The following is a 19175-nucleotide window of genomic DNA, read 5'->3' as shown; positions in this document are numbered from 1 at the left end:
GTTGCGGAGCGCCAGCCTATCCTACAACAGACCAGAGCCAAGCAAGGTCCCCTCGGCCCGATTGACCCCAGGATCTCGTGGATGCCCCCCACTGATTTTGACGCTCGCCAAAGACCCAAAGGGTGCAAGTACCCCATCTATAGCTACTGCGCCCTCATCAGTCGTCCGCGTGGGGTCCACAACCCCCCTCTCCAGATTTCATCTGCTCTGGTTGACTTGAACGTGTACACCAATTTGCATACCACGACTGTAAGTGAGGCTACACAGAGCGGAGTATCGACAATAACATCGGACGTGTTACCACAGTCAGAGCAAATCGAGGTGGTTCAAACTCCCGGCTCGCCCTCAGTGCAGCCTGCCGGAGGGCGGCCTGCGAGGGATTCGCCAGCCGGTCTGAGTTGTCCCGTCAGGTTTGTTCAAAGAAAAGATTTGCAGCTCCCAATCCGACCTGCAAGTAAACTCACCGCTCCAACGCTGCTGACTGCGGGTGCTCGTGGACCGCTGCTCTAGGCCATGGAGGTCCCGTTCAAAGTCCCGGGCTCAGGCAACACCGCCGAGCCCGTGGTACCGGCCAGAGTGGAGAAGGAAAGGAGGTCTCCTCCCCTCAGATCTTCATCAGAGCAAAGGCGGACCGAGGCTTTATTCCACGCCTCCGAAGACGCGGCACCGCCTCCAAGTGAAGGCATAGCCAAGTGGCTCCCGGAAGAAATCACGCTGACAACGTCAGAGGGGAGAAAGATGCGCGCTCCTCTCTTGGAATCCAGTGTTCAAATGGATGATTCCATAGAAGAACTGGAAATAATGGAGTCTTCTATTTCGCTGTTTGCGACCTCTCCACCAAAGAAGAAAAATAAATCAAGATCTGGAGCAAAAGTGTCACACTCAGCAACGTCAAAAAATAACAAAAAAACTAAAATTACCCAACACAACGCCCAGAACAAAAAGAAAAAAACATCTGCTCTGAAGGCACAGTCTAAAATAGTCATATGCAACTCCCTGAAGGAATACTTCGTGAGCCAAGGGAAAAGAAAATAGGACGTCCTAAAAGAACTCACGGATGCAGAGATTCTTGAAGCTGGTAGACTTTGGTTTCATAGAGCACCCAACAGGCCTAAACCAAAGTCTACCAGCTTTAACAGAAATCAACGAACAAAACAAAGTAAAATTCCCCTTTAGTCTCCCGTGTGCAAGTGCAGGAAATCGCCTAACATGTCTCAAGCCGAGAGTGCGCAGCGACTTCAAACTCAACCTGAAGACATCTCCGCGTCCTTAATTCAAGCAAACGCAGAGGGAAACCAGACAAGCTCCCCTTTAAGGCTCTCACCACAACAAGTAAGTCTATCACCAATTTCTAAGGACTCAAGACGGGAAAAAAGAAGCGTGCAGCAGAAGTTTCCTCCCTTGACTCCGCCTCCAGTTACACCAAGAAGAAAAAGTCAATCAGGATAGCGGCAACAAGCCGAAACTCAGAAAGATTCACCTCCTAAACGACTAGACATACCAACCTTAATGTCTGTAATTGCAATCGCCCTTGCCCCGTTTGGCAAACTATATGAGGCAATAAGTGACTCACTTTAAGATCAAACAACTTTATTGGCACTGACACACACAAAACTGATCTATCTGGAAGGTTATATCGCTGCAAAAGAAAAATTGGACGCCGAACTGTTCAACAAAATTCTGTTTGCTCCCACCAGATTGGCCCCAACACCGAAGCAGGAAAGCCAGAGAACCATTGAGATCAAGCACTCTATAGATCAAGGGTCCCATTTGAGCAACAGTTGGCATCCAACCAACCAGCGGCAGAAAAAAGGTTGCTTTCTGTCAATTTTCCTGAATATCAGAACAAACAAAAAAAGAACCTGTCTTACCCAGTTCACCCTGTCCTAACCAACTTACCCGTGAATGGAACCAGCATACGGGGGACTACTACCACCCCCCTTCAATCAAAAGAGGCACCAATTAAGTTGTCCGAAAACCGGAATCACAAGAAGAGCCAGGACGGCGTACTGACGTCTCCTAAATGGGTGGAGAAAGTAAAAACTTCACTAACGGCTGATAAAGCGACAGAGCATTCCGACCCTAAGGAAATAAAACGACAGACTCAGCAAACAGGCCCCTCGGTTAGGCCTAAAGTGAAAGACCACAAGGAAAACGAACCTTCGAGACTGGTATCAACAAGCCTTCCTCAAGAAGAAAATCCCAACCGGGTCAATCCAAGAAAGTCCCCAATCACAGCAGAGGATTTTATGAGTGACGAAAACCTCATGAACCTAACCATACATATATCGCCGACGAGTGCTGTCGACCCACAAAATTGGCACTTTGGCAAGCAAACAACTCCCACAAAAAGTAACAAGCCCGCCTCTCGTCTCCCGAAAAAACGCAGACGAACGAGTGGCCCATACATTGTAGAGTCCCAAGCTAATAACTCCAGACATCCGAGAGGTCTGCAAGCAACGAGAAACTTTCCTTCATCTCCAAAAAATCGTCAAAAATAAACGGAATCAAAGGACTATGAGAACCCTAAGCAAAGAAGCAGAAGAAGCCTGGACAGTCCCAGAAGACGCTACAGCCCGAAAAAGCAAAGAAGTCCTAACAGACAAAAATTCTCCTCACGACTCCACAGGCCTCAGCATAATTTGCCCCTGGATAGAACAGATTCCACAAAACTCTGAAGCAGTAACATTGAATAGAGGCACCATCCTAAAAATCCTGAAACATACCAAAGATTTTAGGCACTTGACAAAGGCATACTTAACGCTAGTCGAGCCCTACCACAAAGGACACAGGGCCAAGGCCTTTCTTCACGTCAAAGTTCACGCGGTGAGGAGGGGTTCAAGAGAAGACTCTATCGACCTCCTCAAACGTGGCTATACCATCACAGAATGGACAAGTTCGTCAGACAAGGAAACCAATCATTCGTCGAATTCGCGCTCCATTGGAAAATCCACCACCAACGGAAACAAATTCGAGCGCCCACGAACAAGCTAAACCAGCAAGACATCGGACGGCCACCTTTCAGGACCTCGGCGAAGAGGTCAACTGTTCAAAAAGAAAAGGAAATCAAAACCCCTCGGGGTGGGTAAGAGAAGAAAGAAACCCAAGCCCAGCTCTACATGGACTACCTAAAACACCAATCAAAAATGCGAATGACAAACTAAAAGAAGTGATGAGCGAGAGGTCTCCTCTTCAATCCTCAAACACCTCGTCAACATTTGCTCCTATTAAACAACTACTAGCGTGGTTGCCTAAAGCTCCTAAGTTCTCGACGAAAAAATAGCAACTAACATCAGTGAGTCTGCCAAACGGAGAAAAGATCCAAAAACCATGTTCAGCAGCCTCACAATACACAAAGACTCAAGATGGCTCCGTTATTACAATGATGTCTTGGAACACTAGAGGATTTAGCCTCTAACAAGACCAGGCGGAGTCAACCTTGCGGAATACAATATCATAACGCTGCAAGAAACATGGCTCCTTGACAAACCAGGAATCAATGGCTTCTCAGTAATGGTCTCACCTGCCAGCAAAGGTCGACTGGGCCGCCCGTCCTCCGGTCTCTTGGTAGCAGTCCGGACCGGAGCTGGTCTGTCAATCAAGAAACGCTTAGCCGCTACTCAAAACCATCTAGCGGTGCTGGTGGAATGGGCGCCCCCCTCTGTATCAAAGACTGAGAAAAAAAAATAAAAGGAGATCCAATGGCTGGCCATAATCACTACGTATTGGAATCCACAGTCTATCACCGATGAGAAATTCCTTAAAATCATCGAAACAGAGATTGATGGAATCCTAGCAGCTCAGGAAGAGGCACTAATCATAATAAGTGGTGACTTAAACGCGAAGTGCCCGAAAAACGGACAGAACAACACCCACCAGCGAGCAAAAATTCAGCCAGAGTCTCGAGGGTAGAAATGGCAATCATTAATGAACACCAGAAACCTTCATAACATCGATGAGGCCCTTCCCCCAGCCAACCCCATCTCGACTTGGGAAAGAGGTGCGCAAAAGGGAACCATTGACTACATCTTCACATCTGAGGGCATGCTAACTCGGATTGCCGCATTTGAAGTATTGCGGACCTCCGCCAGCGACCATAACATCTTGAAAATCAGCTGGCCATCGGAGTTTAGCACAAGAGTGTACCTGTCTGAAGCCCAGGAACTTACAGCCCAAGGAAATCGGCTCAGACTCACGACTGAAAGGATCAGAGAACTTACTAGAAACTACGCAAAGCAACAATATAGGGAAACTGGGCCCCTAATTCACCTAGCAGACTACCAACCTCTGCTAATTCCCTACTATTAAAAAACACAAAAAAAGCAAGGTTCTCTGTCCACCCGACGAACCAGTACAACAGGGAGTTGGTAATTAAAAGGCGAAATCTGCGGAAATTGAAGAGACAAGCGGCAACTTTAAAATCATTGACGCAGTGAAAATCTACACGGTAGAACAAAAAAGATACAAGTCTTGGTTAAGATTTCACAGATCAGCCTTATATCAACAAGACGCCGAAGAAATGCTAAAGAAACTGGCAGACAAAAACTCGGGAGCCTTTTGGCAATTGATAAAAAAGAACGATAACCCCACGGCCGCTCCAACATCAAACTGTGTCGCAGAGGACGCCTGGAAAACTCACTTCTCTTCTATTTTAAAGCTCACAAATGTGAATTCACTTACTATAGACGAGCCATCGGAGCATACCGCCTGGGAGAACTTCTCTGATATTGATGACATTTTATCAACCATAAAAAGGCTAAAATCGTCAAGAGCACCGGGACCCGACGGAATCACCAACATCGATTTGAAAAACCACCCGTTGGAATGGGCCACCTTTATCAGTCAAGTCTTCAAAAACTGTACCCTGTCCAGAACAATTCCAGGTTCATGGTCCACTTCCGTGATCGCCCCCATATACAAGAAAGGAGACAGGTCGGTTCCTGCAAACTACCGCCTAATTGCTTTACTAGACACCATCGGAAAGATCTATGGTTCATTTCTACAAAGGAGCTTTCAAACTTGGGCAAAATCTGCTGAATGCAACAACCCTTTCCAAGCGGGCTTTGTGAAGAACTGTGGAACTACAGTGAACATCATGATCCTTAGTACCTTAAAGAACAAACTCATGGAAGGATCAGGAAAGGTTTTCCTAGCTTTCATAGACCTCACCCAGGCATTCGACCAAGTCGATAGAGAGATGCTATGGTCCAAATTGTCCTCCTGGAATTGCCCCTCCGCAATACTGGAACCCATCAAAGCCCTCCACACAGGAACCTCTATGAGAGTTAAACTGACCCACCAAGGCTTACTCTCTGAAGTAATACCAACATTCCGAGGAGTCAAGCAGGGATGTCCATTGGCCCCAGCCCTGTTCATCTCTTTCCTAGGCGACTACAAAGAAAGTGCAAATCAAACAAGATCTTTTCCGCCAAAAATTGGCCAGACACCTTTATGGTGATGACATTATCCTCCTTGACCAGACAGAAATTGGCCTCCAAAGACAACTGGACAATTTCGCCTCTTACATATCCGCAAACAATCTGGAGATAAACAAGGAGAAAAAAAAAATCTTGATAATGGAAAAACCACCTGGAAAGAAGTAAAAAAAATCGAGTTGGCACATTGAAAAAGCAACCCTGGAGGTCATCAAAAACTTTAAATACCTCGGCGTGATGATAGACAGCTCCAAAACAGAAGCTGCAATGCAAAAGCATCTGTGGGGAAAAAACACGAAAGATCACAAACGAGGCTCGGATCATCGACAGAAAATACGGTCGCTTCTCTCTGTTACCGGTCCTAAAATTCTATAAAGGTAAAGTGGTCCCATGCCTGGTTTATGGAGGAGAAGCCTTGCTCACGATCCCACCGACAATTTGGGAAAAACTGGAGGGGTACTTCTGGCGGAAAGTCCTCCAATTTCCGAATTCGACATCGATTGCAGCCATCAGACCAGAACTGGGCCTGCGCTCCTTGAAAGCAGTAAAAGACGCAGGAGAAATGTCCCTCTTCAGGAAAGTGCTCATGCCTGAATCTCCACCGCTATATAATCTGATAAACACGGAAATGAACAACGATAGCTGCAAGATGCTGAATACATGGGCCGCCAAACAAAGAGTCTGGCTAACATTGCATGCACAGAAGAGACAGTGATCCAAAATCCAACCAAAGTAAAAAGGAAAATGGACCAAGAAGACTGGATTGAAACTCAAACAATTGCGGAAAAAAATAAACTCCTAAAACACCTTTCATCTCAACCGAAAAAATTGAACACAATGACTGAAATCATCAAAAGATTTCCGGATAGAGCTCTCCGCTCTACTCTCCTAAGGGCAAGGTTGAACTTATTGCCAACTAATGAAGTCCGGGCCATTAGGGGCCTCTCTGCTACAAACCATTGTCGTCTGTGCAAAATCCTATCAGAAAAGGAGTCAGTGAAACATCTCCTTTTAAACTGCCCGAAGACCATCAAATGGAGAAGAGCATTCCTCGGCCCTCTACTTGAACCTTTCTCTCAGTACGACGAAGAAGTGTGGTGGTCCCGTTTAATGAGTGGCTCAAGGACTTCATGGTCCCTAGCAACGGCAAAAATCCTAAAAGCCGCCTTGGACGAACGCGCCAAAAAAGAATCTGAACTCCTCGCAGCAAACCTGGCCGCCTAAAGCATGGTCTTGAAACAGACAAACCTAAGTGCAAAAAAGCAGAAGAAAACAGAAAATGAAGAGGAAGATAGAAAACCATTTTGCAAAATCATAAAATTGATAAAAGCAAAATAAAAAAAGATATCTACCACATTTCCTTATGGAAGTTGCGGGATAAATGTGGATTGAGGTTTCAAATGGGTGCTGGCTGATAGTCCTAGTAATATATTCTGTTCTTCTGAGAAGGATTGTACCGTGTGTATGTCTTATGATCCTGGTAAGTTAAGGAGCTCCACGGTTTTGAGTACATGGTCTACTGAATGTCCCGATATTGGTTGTATTGTCCGTTTTTGGTTTATATTTGTGCAGTTGAGAAAGTGTAATTTTAATTTCAACTTTCTACAAAAAAGAAAAATATCCTTATTAGTATCAAAATAGTCCCAATTGCTAGAGGGACATAAAAGAAAGTCCCTTATTAAGTGCTTTAACTAGCTCAGGTGAAAGATCTGTGTTTGTCAGATTCACAGTTAGGTTTTATTCTGTAGTTGCAGATTTTTTGATCTTGTTAGCACTCCCTCGGTGATGTCTGTTAGGTTGCTTCTGAACATATGATCTGCGTCCCCTTGATCCCCTCCACCTATATTTGGTTGTGTGTTGGGTATCTTGGCCCAACTTGGGTAGCTTCTCATCTTTTTGTATTGCTGGTATTCTTCCTAAAAAGATGTTGATGGTGGGATTAAGTTAGTATCTGGGATTGTTGTTTTGTCCACTGTCAGTTGAGTTGAATCTAGGTCCGTATCGCTAATGGAATCTGTATCTGATGTTGGAGGTGTTTGTCGCAGTGTTGGTTTTTTTGGTTTATTTGTGATTGGTCTTTGTAAAGATTTAACTGCTGGTTTCTGAAATGTGTAGACCCTCTTAAATTTGTAGTCCATTTCATCTCTTATAAATTGTTGTTTTTCAGTTTGGTTGCTTCCATCTATCTGAAATACAAGGAATATATGTAACAATATTCCGCCAACAAACTGTTCAAATAGTTATTTCTATGACCATTAACAGAACAATTCAAAAAGAAAGGAATTCTGTGACTCTTAACAGGAGGAACCAAATAAAGGAAAGAGGAACCAAATTAAGGAGTGTGAAAGGAGAACAAATAGACTTTTGTGAAACCTTAAAATTCTGTGTAAACTCAAAACCGTAACACAATCCACAAACCAACTGGGAAACCCAGATCGAAAACAGTGAATGCTTTGTGGAAGAAACAATTCCCAACAGTAAAACAACATTGTACAAATTAACTGCAAGATTAATATTGCAGCGACTGACCATGTAAATGCTAAATAAAGGCGCCATTTCAAAATAATGCAGGATTTTTTCTTTTTTGCTAATAAAATTTTATCAGCAAACACCTTTTGAACCCTCGTACAATCATCTTTATCCAGGTTAATATTTTGATTCAGGACATTTGGCTTTTCCCAAGTCCTAAACAATTTGAAGAGCTCTTTGGTTTCGTTTCTGGCCCTGTTAATTTGCTCATTATAATGATTTTGTTTAACTTCTAAAATCTTACATTTATATTCTTTGCATCCCTAAATTTCCATTCCTCTTTATTCTTTAGAACTTTATGCTTAAGCCATTTATGTTCTACCCGCCTTTTCTTCTGTTTAAACCGAGCAGGTTCTGGGGTAAACCACTTTTATGGTTAGGAAAATCTCTTACACTCCTGAGCATATTAGGAGCAATCCTGTCTAGCAGTAATGTCAAATGTGTGGTGTATCTTTCTACTAAAAGGTTGGGAGAGTCTAGATCGGTTGTCTGCAGCATCAAATTACTCATGCACCCAGCCAAGTCGGCTGATTTTAATATTTCGATAATTTCTCCCAAGAACGTTATGCAATACCCCATGTTTAATATAGGAGTGTTTATGAAGCTGTAACTGGCTTGTAAGAAAAAAGTGATGAGACCACACACACGGTGTAGTAATTACAACCGTTAATGTTTTGTTTTCGCTAGCCAACCAATCCAAAGTATTACCCATTAAGGTTGTAGGGTCAAAATTATGTAAAGATATATTCAAATTATTTAACAATTGTTCGGATTTAAGAGCTCTTATCTCTCGGGTCTCCTTTTGAAAGGTTTATATCACCCAGAAAGATTATAGCACTATTGGTTTTCTGCATAGATGATAACAAATGGGTAATATTTTCGTGGAACAAAGGCGCCTCAACTGGGGGCCTGTTAAGTTAAACAGAATGTACACTATTATTGTAATTAGGAGTGATCTTGGTATGTAATAACTCGCATCCTTCACAATCTCCTTTTGCCTCCTACATATCTATGAATTATTTACAGATAATAGCTAACACCCCTCAAATCTCCCCTCCACGGCCTATAGTTGGTTTTTCCCAAAGAAAACATACCCAGGCGGAGTCACTTGCTCTATAACAGGGTCATGTGAATCTTGTGAACCAGGTTTCTGTGATACACATTATATTCACGTTATTATCAATGATATAGTCATACACATCAATAGTGTGTTTAGCCTAGTGTGTTTTCCGTGTACTAAGGAGGGCTAAATTGATGCTGATCCCCTTATTGGAGGGCAGACTGTCTGGCACACCATGTCTGCTGCAATGCTGTTGGGTTCATAAAGCAATACTTACAACGGCTCCTATACTGTTCCTCAAACAATACCATATGCCACTTTGCCTCCTTCAAAACACTTCCTTCAATCTTGCCTGAATGGCCACAAACTTTAAAGCACTTCAATTCACCAACAATCGTACACAGAAACTATTCAACATAGTCAAGTCCCTCTCCAAACCACCATCCACACCTTTCCACTTCAAAATGCAACACCCTCATGGAATACTTTAACTCAAAAATACAAATATCGGAGAAAGCACTCACCTACTTCATCCCTCCCGCTCCCAAACATTTCAACACATGGGACACCTTCCACCCTATCGATACAGCCACCTTCATCACCCTCACTGCCAAAACAAACAAAACCTGCACACTTCCTGGATGACATTTGCACACCTCAAACTGCATCTTATTGCATCTTCACCCTCACTCTGCACTGGATCAACACCATCAACTCCTCTCTCACATGGTAATATCCCCCTGCACTCAAAACTGGACAATTGTCGCCCCTCCTCAAAAAACCATCTCTTGAACCCACACACTCTGAAAACCCCTGCCCCATTAATATCCTGACATACCTTGCAAGAAATCATGGAACACTTACCCAACTCCAACAACACATCAAACAAACCACCTCCTAAAACCCTTCCAATCCGGTTTTCAACCTAGACACAGCACCACGATAGCTACACTCCACATCCTTGATGACCTTAACAACAGACAAAGGACACACCACCCTGCTTGTGCTCCCCGACCACAGACAACCCACATATATCCTACTCCACACCTGTCAAATCCCTTGGCTTCAACATCGACACGCAGGTTTCCTTCACACACACCAGATAGTTTCTCTCAACAAAATGTATAATCTACAACTACACCTCATACTCTAGATCAGATACATCCTTCCCCCTGATAATTCTGCACCACAAAGTGCTGGTTGTTTCCAATGTGGACTACAGCAATGTTCTCCTCACTGGACTACCCAACAACACAATTGCCCTCCTACAAAATGCAGCAGCCAAACCCATTCTCCACCAACCAAACATTCACACATCACCCTAGCTCTCACTCTGCTCCACTGGCTCCCCATGCCACAGAGAATTGCCTTCAAAGGACTCTGCATTGTACTCAAAGTCACCCGCCACAAACCCCATCTTACCTTAATGACAAACTCAAATCCATCACCCTCTCAAACGCCACACAATCCAGCCAGCATCTTCTACACATTCCACTCGGCAAACTAACTTGCACACTAAAACAAGCATTTACCTTGGGGGAACTCCGTATGTAACACCATATCACTCCACATTTGCCTTGCACCTTCTATCACCGCTTTCACAAAGAGCCTCAAAACATACGATTTCCCCACACATAATCTTACCTTCCTCCACTGCTATAACTTGCCTATTCTAATCTTCCTAACCTATCCGGAAAACATTTTGGGACTTCTCTTTCAACTCCCACCTTTTCAACCTTTGAACCATGTATGGCACGCTGAGACCCTCTGGGTAGGGCCAGTGCAGAACAGAAATTCAAATAAAGTAATAAAATAAAGCCTGGCAGGAGACTTGAGATGCAAGGACTGTTAGTTGGCAGTACTAGAGGAAAATGGAGCATTGCAGCAAAGGAGCAGGATGCAAGCACTGGAAAAGCAAGGTGCCAGAATGATCTGCAACACTGAGAGGAATTCCACAATCCGTACACAGACACAACAGAACTTCAGGGAGTGGCAACTTTTGAGCAGTTCTAGCTATCGGCACACTAAGAGTGCAGTTGCAGGGTTGAGATGCACAAAAATAGCCACAGTTGTCGGAATTTCCAACCTCTGTCATTGTCGTTGGGAGAGCATCCAGTCCTGAGGAACTCAACATGTTGAGATATGGGAGGACCTGGAGATACGAGGCTCTTAAATCAGTACAGGAGAGTACAAATTTAACCATCTGGCCTGCTGTTAAGGCAGGAGGACTTGTACTAATCGATAACACAAAATATGAAGCCATGGTTGATCACATATGGACCATCAAGTCACATTAGGGGCAATTTACAGCCTTTTAGCACTTTAAACGTCTGGATATTTACTTCCAGCATCATTGAATAGTATGATGTATAACACCTAAAATATGTGGACCGTTTTTCCAATTAAAAAGTCCAAAAGTATGAACTGACCCCATCTCATTTGAGTTAAGAGGCCATTTAGAACCATTTGTAAGAACCACCACCTCAGCAACAACTTTGCACACATCAACAATGTATCACTCTCCAGAAGAAGGCTTGGCTTTAAACATCTGCCTTAAAAAGCTGAAACCTAAGTGCTTGAGTGGACTGTATTTATAACAATTGCCATTACATGCATTGTATGCCTTGAAACTGCTAGGGCCCCTTAAAATGCGTATAATCAATTGTTATGAATATAAGGCCATTGTGCAGAACTGTAGATGGAACTGTTTTATCCATAAAATAGTTTAAAATGGGATTTTTATGTTTGTTTTGTTATGTCATAATCAACATGTTTTTTTATTTGTCTGCTTATGTGGAATTATTACTAGTTATGTTTGTTATCTTTCTTGGAGTGATTTTAATGTTGGTGTATTAAAATGTATTTACTTTTTTTTAAATTTCTATTGAGTTACTTGAATTTATGTTCACACTAGGGGATCTCCATTGTGTATTTTTCTCCTCATGTCCCTTTTATAGTGAAATCAGTAGAGGCTGCCTTGATTTGATTGAGGGACTTGCCAGTGCGTTGTGGGAATGATAGTCCTTTGATACTTTCATTTATTCCATTCTTCTGGAGAAATAGGTTTATGCAAGCAGAGGTCGAAATGGGATTCTGGGTCATTTCTGGTGAGCAATTCCAAGACCCAGTTGCAAACAACGCTTTCCGTAGGCAGAGATGCACGGTTGACAGGATGCCATGATGTATCCGGACCTAAATTGCATATATATATATATATATATATATATTAGTGTACTATGGTAGTAAAAGTGCAATTAAGGTTATATTAAATTTGACATATGAAATGAAATTGAGAAAACATTTTCTAAACATTTATCACCAAATTTAGCCAAATAAAGTTTGCCCACATACCAAATTGGGTGAATTTCGACGAAATCTTTCATGTTTAAAAAATGTGTAAAATATAAATGATACTTTTAACAAAGTGTTTTTATATTGGGTTTTCTAAAGATGTTAATAAACCTGCTCCAAGGAAACGCCTCTCAAAATATTCAAGCTTGACGAAATGTGCCTGTAATTTGGGCATACTGAAGTTACACAAATAAGCTTGCAAATGTTGTTTTAGAAAAACAATTCCACATGCTGGCACATATGCAAGGTAGAAAAGAAAACGAGGGCATTGATTGAGTTAAGGTTATCAACTATAAAAAGTAGTCTGCAAATGTTTGCAATGACAACTTTTGAGGTACTTGTACAACTGATCTGTTTCTCTACTCCATGGAAAGCCATTGTTTTTTAAATTAACTTTATTTGCAGTCCGTACATTGCAGAACCATGAACACAATTCTAGTAGTACAGTATGAAAATCATTACAGGTTTTAACATTTTATAGTAACGTTTGAACTAACTAATCTTTTCCCCAGTGCCCCTACCCCCTCCCTCTGGGCACACACGGATGGGGACAGCTGTATCATAAAGTCCTGCTTCTGCTGCGTTGACTATTCTTTTCCACAACAGTTGGGGCATGTTTTCATCCTCTGCGACAGGGGCCTCCTCTACTAGGGCGGATTTACAGGCACTCCCCCACATTGAGACCCCCAATCCAGCTCCAACATTCACCTCTCTGTACACTTAGAGGTCCTGTGGCCCTGGAGTTATATTTGCCCAGGAAAGCAGACCATTCTACTTCCCCCGATGGCCTCAAGTCGTGCACCAGGTCTGTCAGATATTACATATCATATATTTCCCTGGCTTTTAGGGCTCACTGCTGCTCACCTGTAAGCAACTCTTTTCTATCCAACAGCTCCCGGTTTACCTTCTCTTTCCAATTAGCGGCCTTCATTTGGAGATATTTAAACACGGACAGTGTGCCGATACAAAAGCTCTCCTTCATTGTCCCAATCCCCACAGATTCCTCCCCCATCACCACCTGCCTGACTCGCTCCAGCCCGACCTCTTACCAGCCCTGGAACCCCGGGCTGGGTCCTGAATAATGGAAACGCAATTTTGACTTCAAGTCAGTAATGACCTTGCAGTACGACCGGAATCCAGACAACGCTTTCCCGACGCGGGTCGGAACGCTGCAGCGACATCAGGATGGCGAACACAAGGACATTTCTGCAGGTCCAGAGACTGCGGCGTGGACTGTGAAGCCAAGCTAGACACAGCCGAGGAGACCCCCAGGGGGGAAGACGACACAACCGATAGAGCCGCTCTCCGACTGCAGAGCTGAGAAACACTGGCGGTGTAAACTGACAGTGTAAAGTGCGCTGACCGGCTATCTCGGAAACTGATCAACAAAACGACTGGACCGGAGGCTGCTCTACTGGAGACCACTGGCTGGGACCCACACTCCCCTGTGGAGTAAGGAGCACACTTAAGGGTGGGGAGAGAACAGAAGCCTGAGCTGCAAGTTGAAATTGGCGCACGCAGCTATTCACAGAGGAGCTGCTTCTCAGAACCGATCCACAGCATAAGAGGAGAACATGATCTGCCATAACAAACCCTAAGAGCACAACAGAAAGCCTGTGCCCCCTCACACTGAAGAGGCATCCCAACAGTGGCTGTTCGGGTGATACCTGCAGCACATAAACTGTATATGACACTGGAGCTGTGTAACACCACATGACGCCCGTGCAGCCCGCAGTGAGTAGCAATGTTGTCTCAAGGTTTTGGTTGAAGTATTGGTCGTCTGGTGTAGCCTCGAGACCATCGGCTGACATCAAACTATTGGTACTGTTGTGTGGAAGCGTGGAATATAACGACAAGGAAGCATAGTGTGGAATTGTGTGCAAATACTATTGACAAGCCTCGGCCAGGGCAAAGTGTGCTCCCGAAAACAAGGGTTCCCTAGCTAAGGAGACATTTGATAGCTGACCTTCGTGCCGCTGCCTCCCTGTCTCAATGTGAGGGACACCCGAAAGGAACTGTAACACAACAACAAATTGAGCGGCTACCAACTGGCACGCTGTTGTGGCCTCCAACCTAGCATGCCGAGACACCCGATGGGGAAATAGGGACCTGCTGCCTGTGCGGTACTACCTTAAGCAGGGGGTGCAGGTGCATGAGCACCCTTTGACAAAAAGGGAGGAGAGAGGAGGGTGTTGAGGACGCTGGAGAAGCTCAGAAGAGACATTGCCACACACTCGCGTATGAGCCCAGAAAACTAAGGCAAGATAGGGGTCTGCACGCGACTCATATAACATATATCCACTGGCCAGAAGTCAGTGAGGAACACAGCACTAAGCACACAGGAACTAAAGGGGCTACCCTAAGAAGAGCCACATTGAGTTGCGCACCTGCATTTGTCACGTCTTGCGCCGTTCTGGAGAAGCTAATCACACTTCCCCTCTGGAAACCGGCAGGCTCTGCAGAAGGTGAAGATTCTTAAGCGAAGAGACCCGACAAGCTGAGCGTGTCAGGACTGGCACTTCACAAGCATTTGCAAACGATACCTAAGATCAGCGCCCGTTAACACTGTGCCTAACCGGACTTACCCGGTGACCGAGGAAAACTGGCAACAGACATGGGCAAGGACAAAGCAAAAAAGCAATCCACACAAAACAGAATTAACCAATACACTACACCAACAATGCTAGCGCATGATAATCAAGGTTTAGCAGGCGCAATCGAGGAGGCTGAGAGCTCACTGTCCTTGAAAGATGTTGTGGCTGCCATAGCGGATTCTCGCGCCGCCAGGGAACAAAAAATGGATGGCATAAGTATGGATGCGTCCCTCCTCCTTCATGACTTGCAGAAGCTGAACTTGCGTATTGGAGAGGCGGAACAGCATATCTCAGGTGCAGAAGATGGAATACGTGAACTACAACAGCATTTAACGAGTGTCACAAACCAGGCTGAAGACAATGGAGGAAAGGGTGGATAAGGAGGAGGGAAGATCGAGGCGCAACAACATTAGAATACTCGGTCTACCAGAAAAGGCGGATGTTCCCAGCATGGAACTCTTTCTGGAACAATGGCTAACAGATCTGTTTGAACCAGACTCCTTCTCCAAATTCTTTTCAATAGAAAGAGCACACTGTATGCCAACTGGCAGGCCAGTGCCTCGCGCTCATCTGCGCACTGTAGTAGCCAAGCTCCTGAATTACAGGAACCGCGATGCACTGTTGCAGAGAGCATGCGCCAAAGGCACAATAACATTTAATAGTTCCAGAATGGCCTTCTTCCCGGACTACACAAGGAAGGTGCAGAAGGCCAGACGGTCCTTCTGCAAACGTTAAATGTTAAATATGGCCTGCTCTTCCCTGTCCAGCTCAATATATCACAAGGGCACAACGGTTCACTTCAGTGACCCCAAAGAGGAGTGGCGATGGGCCGAACAACACATAGAAAGTGACTAGCCAGAGCTTCGAAATAATAGGACCAGGAACCCCTGAGTTCCTCCGGAGCGGAGATTGCCACCACCCTGACCACCAGCACAGGAACCCCCGGGTGATGAGGGGGAGTGACAGCCAACTCGGACAAGCCATTTCACTCTACCCTCACTGGAGAGAAGGGACAAAGTGAGGATCTAAAGATTTGTTTAGACAGCCAGGTATTTAGTAAAAGCTCTGAATACCCCACTATCGGCGGCCAGGGATGCTGTCGACCACCCACAACAAAGAGTATGACATCCCAGACCACCTGATCTGGGAATGTCAGGCTCCTGGGCTAACTAGTACTAATTAATGTTTAGTTGTACGAAAACTGTCCGTTCCTGACAGATTTCCTTTTGTTGTTCGGGCGCAGTTTATGTTTAGTTTGACAACTGTCTGTTCTTGACAGCTGTCCTTGATGCTTCAAGTTGGGTGGAGTGTAGGGTGGGGGAATAAAGTTTTTATGTTTGGGTTTATACTAAGTCTAATAGTCTTGGCAAACAAACCTCCCTGTCAACAAGACGAATCACGACAGTAAGCGAACAAGGTACTCCCGCAGGTTTCACTACAAAGGAATATAGCAGGACTTCCCGTCATATGGGTGAAACACATCACAGCACCATGTAACCAACATGCTGTGACACACTCCGCCTTTACTCCATATAGCAGGGGCCTCTAGTAGAAATGATACCAGGTCTATTAGGATCATGACCTGGAATGTAAATGGGCTTGGCAGCGGCCTCAAAAGGTGACTGGTCCTGCAGCTGTTAAACCGACATTCACCAGATGCAGTATTCCTCACCGGAACACATCTAGCGGGCACAAACTGCATTTTATTTAAACGCACAGCGATACACGCTGGATTCACCATGGGTTCCCGTGGGGTACTTATTTTGATACATAAGAGGCTTCCCTTTACCCTTTCAACCATCACGCAAGACACGGGGGGGGGGTAGATTCGTATACATAACGGGGACTCTCTGGGAACGTACCATTGCCATGTTAGCTGTCTATGCACTACCAACCTTACTGACTTCTCTAGCCAATGACATTACACCCATAATTACTGGAGATTCCTCAGATCTCATGATAATAGGAGGAGACTTCAATGAGGTTATGAATGCTGAACTTGATCGAACACACCTTTGCACTAGAATTCCCTCCACACTCACCAAACTTGCTACGTTTACTGATGCTCCCGGACTGCAGGATGTATGGAGAAATTTACACCCTGATATAAGAGAATACTAATACCATTCCGGTGCACACGCCTCACTTTCAAGGCTAGACTATTTCTTTCTCCCATCGGTGGACCTGCAGTTAGCATGCGAGGCACAGCTGCTTACCAGAGGTATTTCGGACCACTCCCCTCTCATACTAGGGCTTACAACTAACAGACCGCTTCCCCCGCCCATCTGGCGATTGAATAACTACTATTTGGGATTCCCAGACCTCGTGGAACATATCCAGAATGCCACAAAAACCTATTTTGAATTAAACATGAGCTCTGTGGATTGCCCAGCAGTGCTGTGGGAGGCATATAAAACAGTGCTTAGAGGCAGAATTATTTCCTGGACCATGGCCCACAGAAAGAAACACCTAAACGCGTTCTGCAAAGCCGAAACACGAGTGCAACGTGTGGAAGCAGCCCATCTAACCCTTGACCAACCAGAGACACACCGTGCGCTACAACTAGCGCAAAAGCAGCTGTAAAATATAGCCTTAGATAACGCCAAGCAGGAACATAAAGCAATGCGCGCCAGGGTCTATGAGGTAAGATGCTGGCATGGCTGGAGTGCAGAGATGATGGTTTCAGCCAGGTCAGGATGCTTAATTCAGAAGATTCGGAGCCACTGGTGGCAGACCGAGACATACCAGAGGATTTCGTAGCCTACTACGCTGAGCTATATAAGACACTGACCTCCCCCATTGACACATCAGTCTTGGCAGAGGTCACCCTCCCTACTCTCAAGACCAACCAGTTAAACCTGCTAGAAAAAGACATCACAGAGGATGAGCTAACCACAGCCATATCGGAACTCCAATCCGGTAAGACCCCGGGACCAAATGGCTTCCTGGCAAGAAAATAGGACCGATTGAGATAACCCCACACCTGTTGAAAATTTACGAAAACTCACACACACTGGGTTGCCTACCCCCAGACCTTAGAAAGGCCACTATAATAGTGCTACTGAAACCAGACAAGCCACCAGATAAGTGCAGCTCGTACAGGCCCATCTCCCTCATAAAGAACAAGACCAAAATACTTGCAAAGGTATTGGCCAACCGATTACAACAGGTTATACCTTTGTTGATCCATCCAGACCAATGCGGCTTCATGCCACAGAGATCCACCCGAATGAACATATATAGACTACACTCGGCATTAGAGAGAACAACTGCTATTCGGGGCCCCTTAGCCCTGCTTTTAATAGACTTTGAAAAAGCCTTTGATTCAGTCTATTGGGAGGCAATCTGGGAAATAATGCACAAAATGGGCTTCGGCCTGAAATTCATGAGCTGGGTAAAACTACTTTACAAATCCCCCGAGGCAGTGACGAGAGTGAACGGGTATGTATCGAGTCCCTTTGAACTAGGGAAGGGGACGGGACAAGGGTGTCCCCTGTTGGCCATGATCTTTGCGATAGCAATTCAACCCCTTGCTGAACTACTGAGAAGCACAGGGACATGGAACAGCTTTTGCTGGTCGGACAGTTGGGAGGACAAAGTGTCCTTGTACGCAGAAGGCCTGCTGATATATTTAAAAGACCCAACCAGATCCTGCTCCACTGTGACACGCCTATTGGAAAGATTCTGTGCTTTCAACGGCCTGCGTGTCAACTGGTCCAAGTACATACTATTTCCATTAGGACAGGCAGAGGGTGTGATGCCAGCTGACTGCTCCTACCGAGTGGAAAGGGAACAATTTAGGTACTTGGGTATACAAATCAAGAATAATCTCAATGATTACGCGCCTAAAATCTTACATCCGTTGATGATGAGATTCACAGAGGACGTCCAACGCTGGTCCACCCTGCCACTGACGCTGCTGGGCAGAGCAGCCCTCTTTAAAATGATGGCCCTGCCCGATTCCTGTACATACTGCAAAATGCTCCACTACACATTCTGCAAAGTGAATTTCATTGAATAGATCGAACACTCAGGAAGCTGTTGTGGTGTGGGGGACATCCACCCTTAGCTCTCACTACTCTTCAGAGGTCCATATGGGAAGGCGGGATTGGGCTTCCCCGTTTGCAGACATACTATTGGCCCAGTCAGATGGCAGTCGTGAATGACAAACTACACAGGGATACCTCACTACCGCATAATAGGTTG

At 45.0% G+C, this 19175-nt stretch overlaps 1 protein-coding gene across 2 annotated transcripts in view; it reads left to right on the top strand.

Annotated features, from left to right (window-relative positions):
* Positions 1–19175, top strand: part of MTCH1 (mitochondrial carrier 1) — a 1187755-nt gene that overhangs the window by 130753 nt on the left and 1037827 nt on the right. The window lies entirely within an intron of this gene.

This window comes from Ambystoma mexicanum, chromosome 13 (assembly GCF_040938575.1).
Source record: "Ambystoma mexicanum isolate Mex_15411 chromosome 13, UKY_AmexF1_1, whole genome shotgun sequence".
Classification (NCBI taxonomy): Eukaryota; Metazoa; Chordata; class Amphibia; order Caudata; family Ambystomatidae; genus Ambystoma; species Ambystoma mexicanum.
Note: the sequence above shows the minus strand (reverse complement) of the source record. Positions and strands in the feature narration are given on the sequence as shown.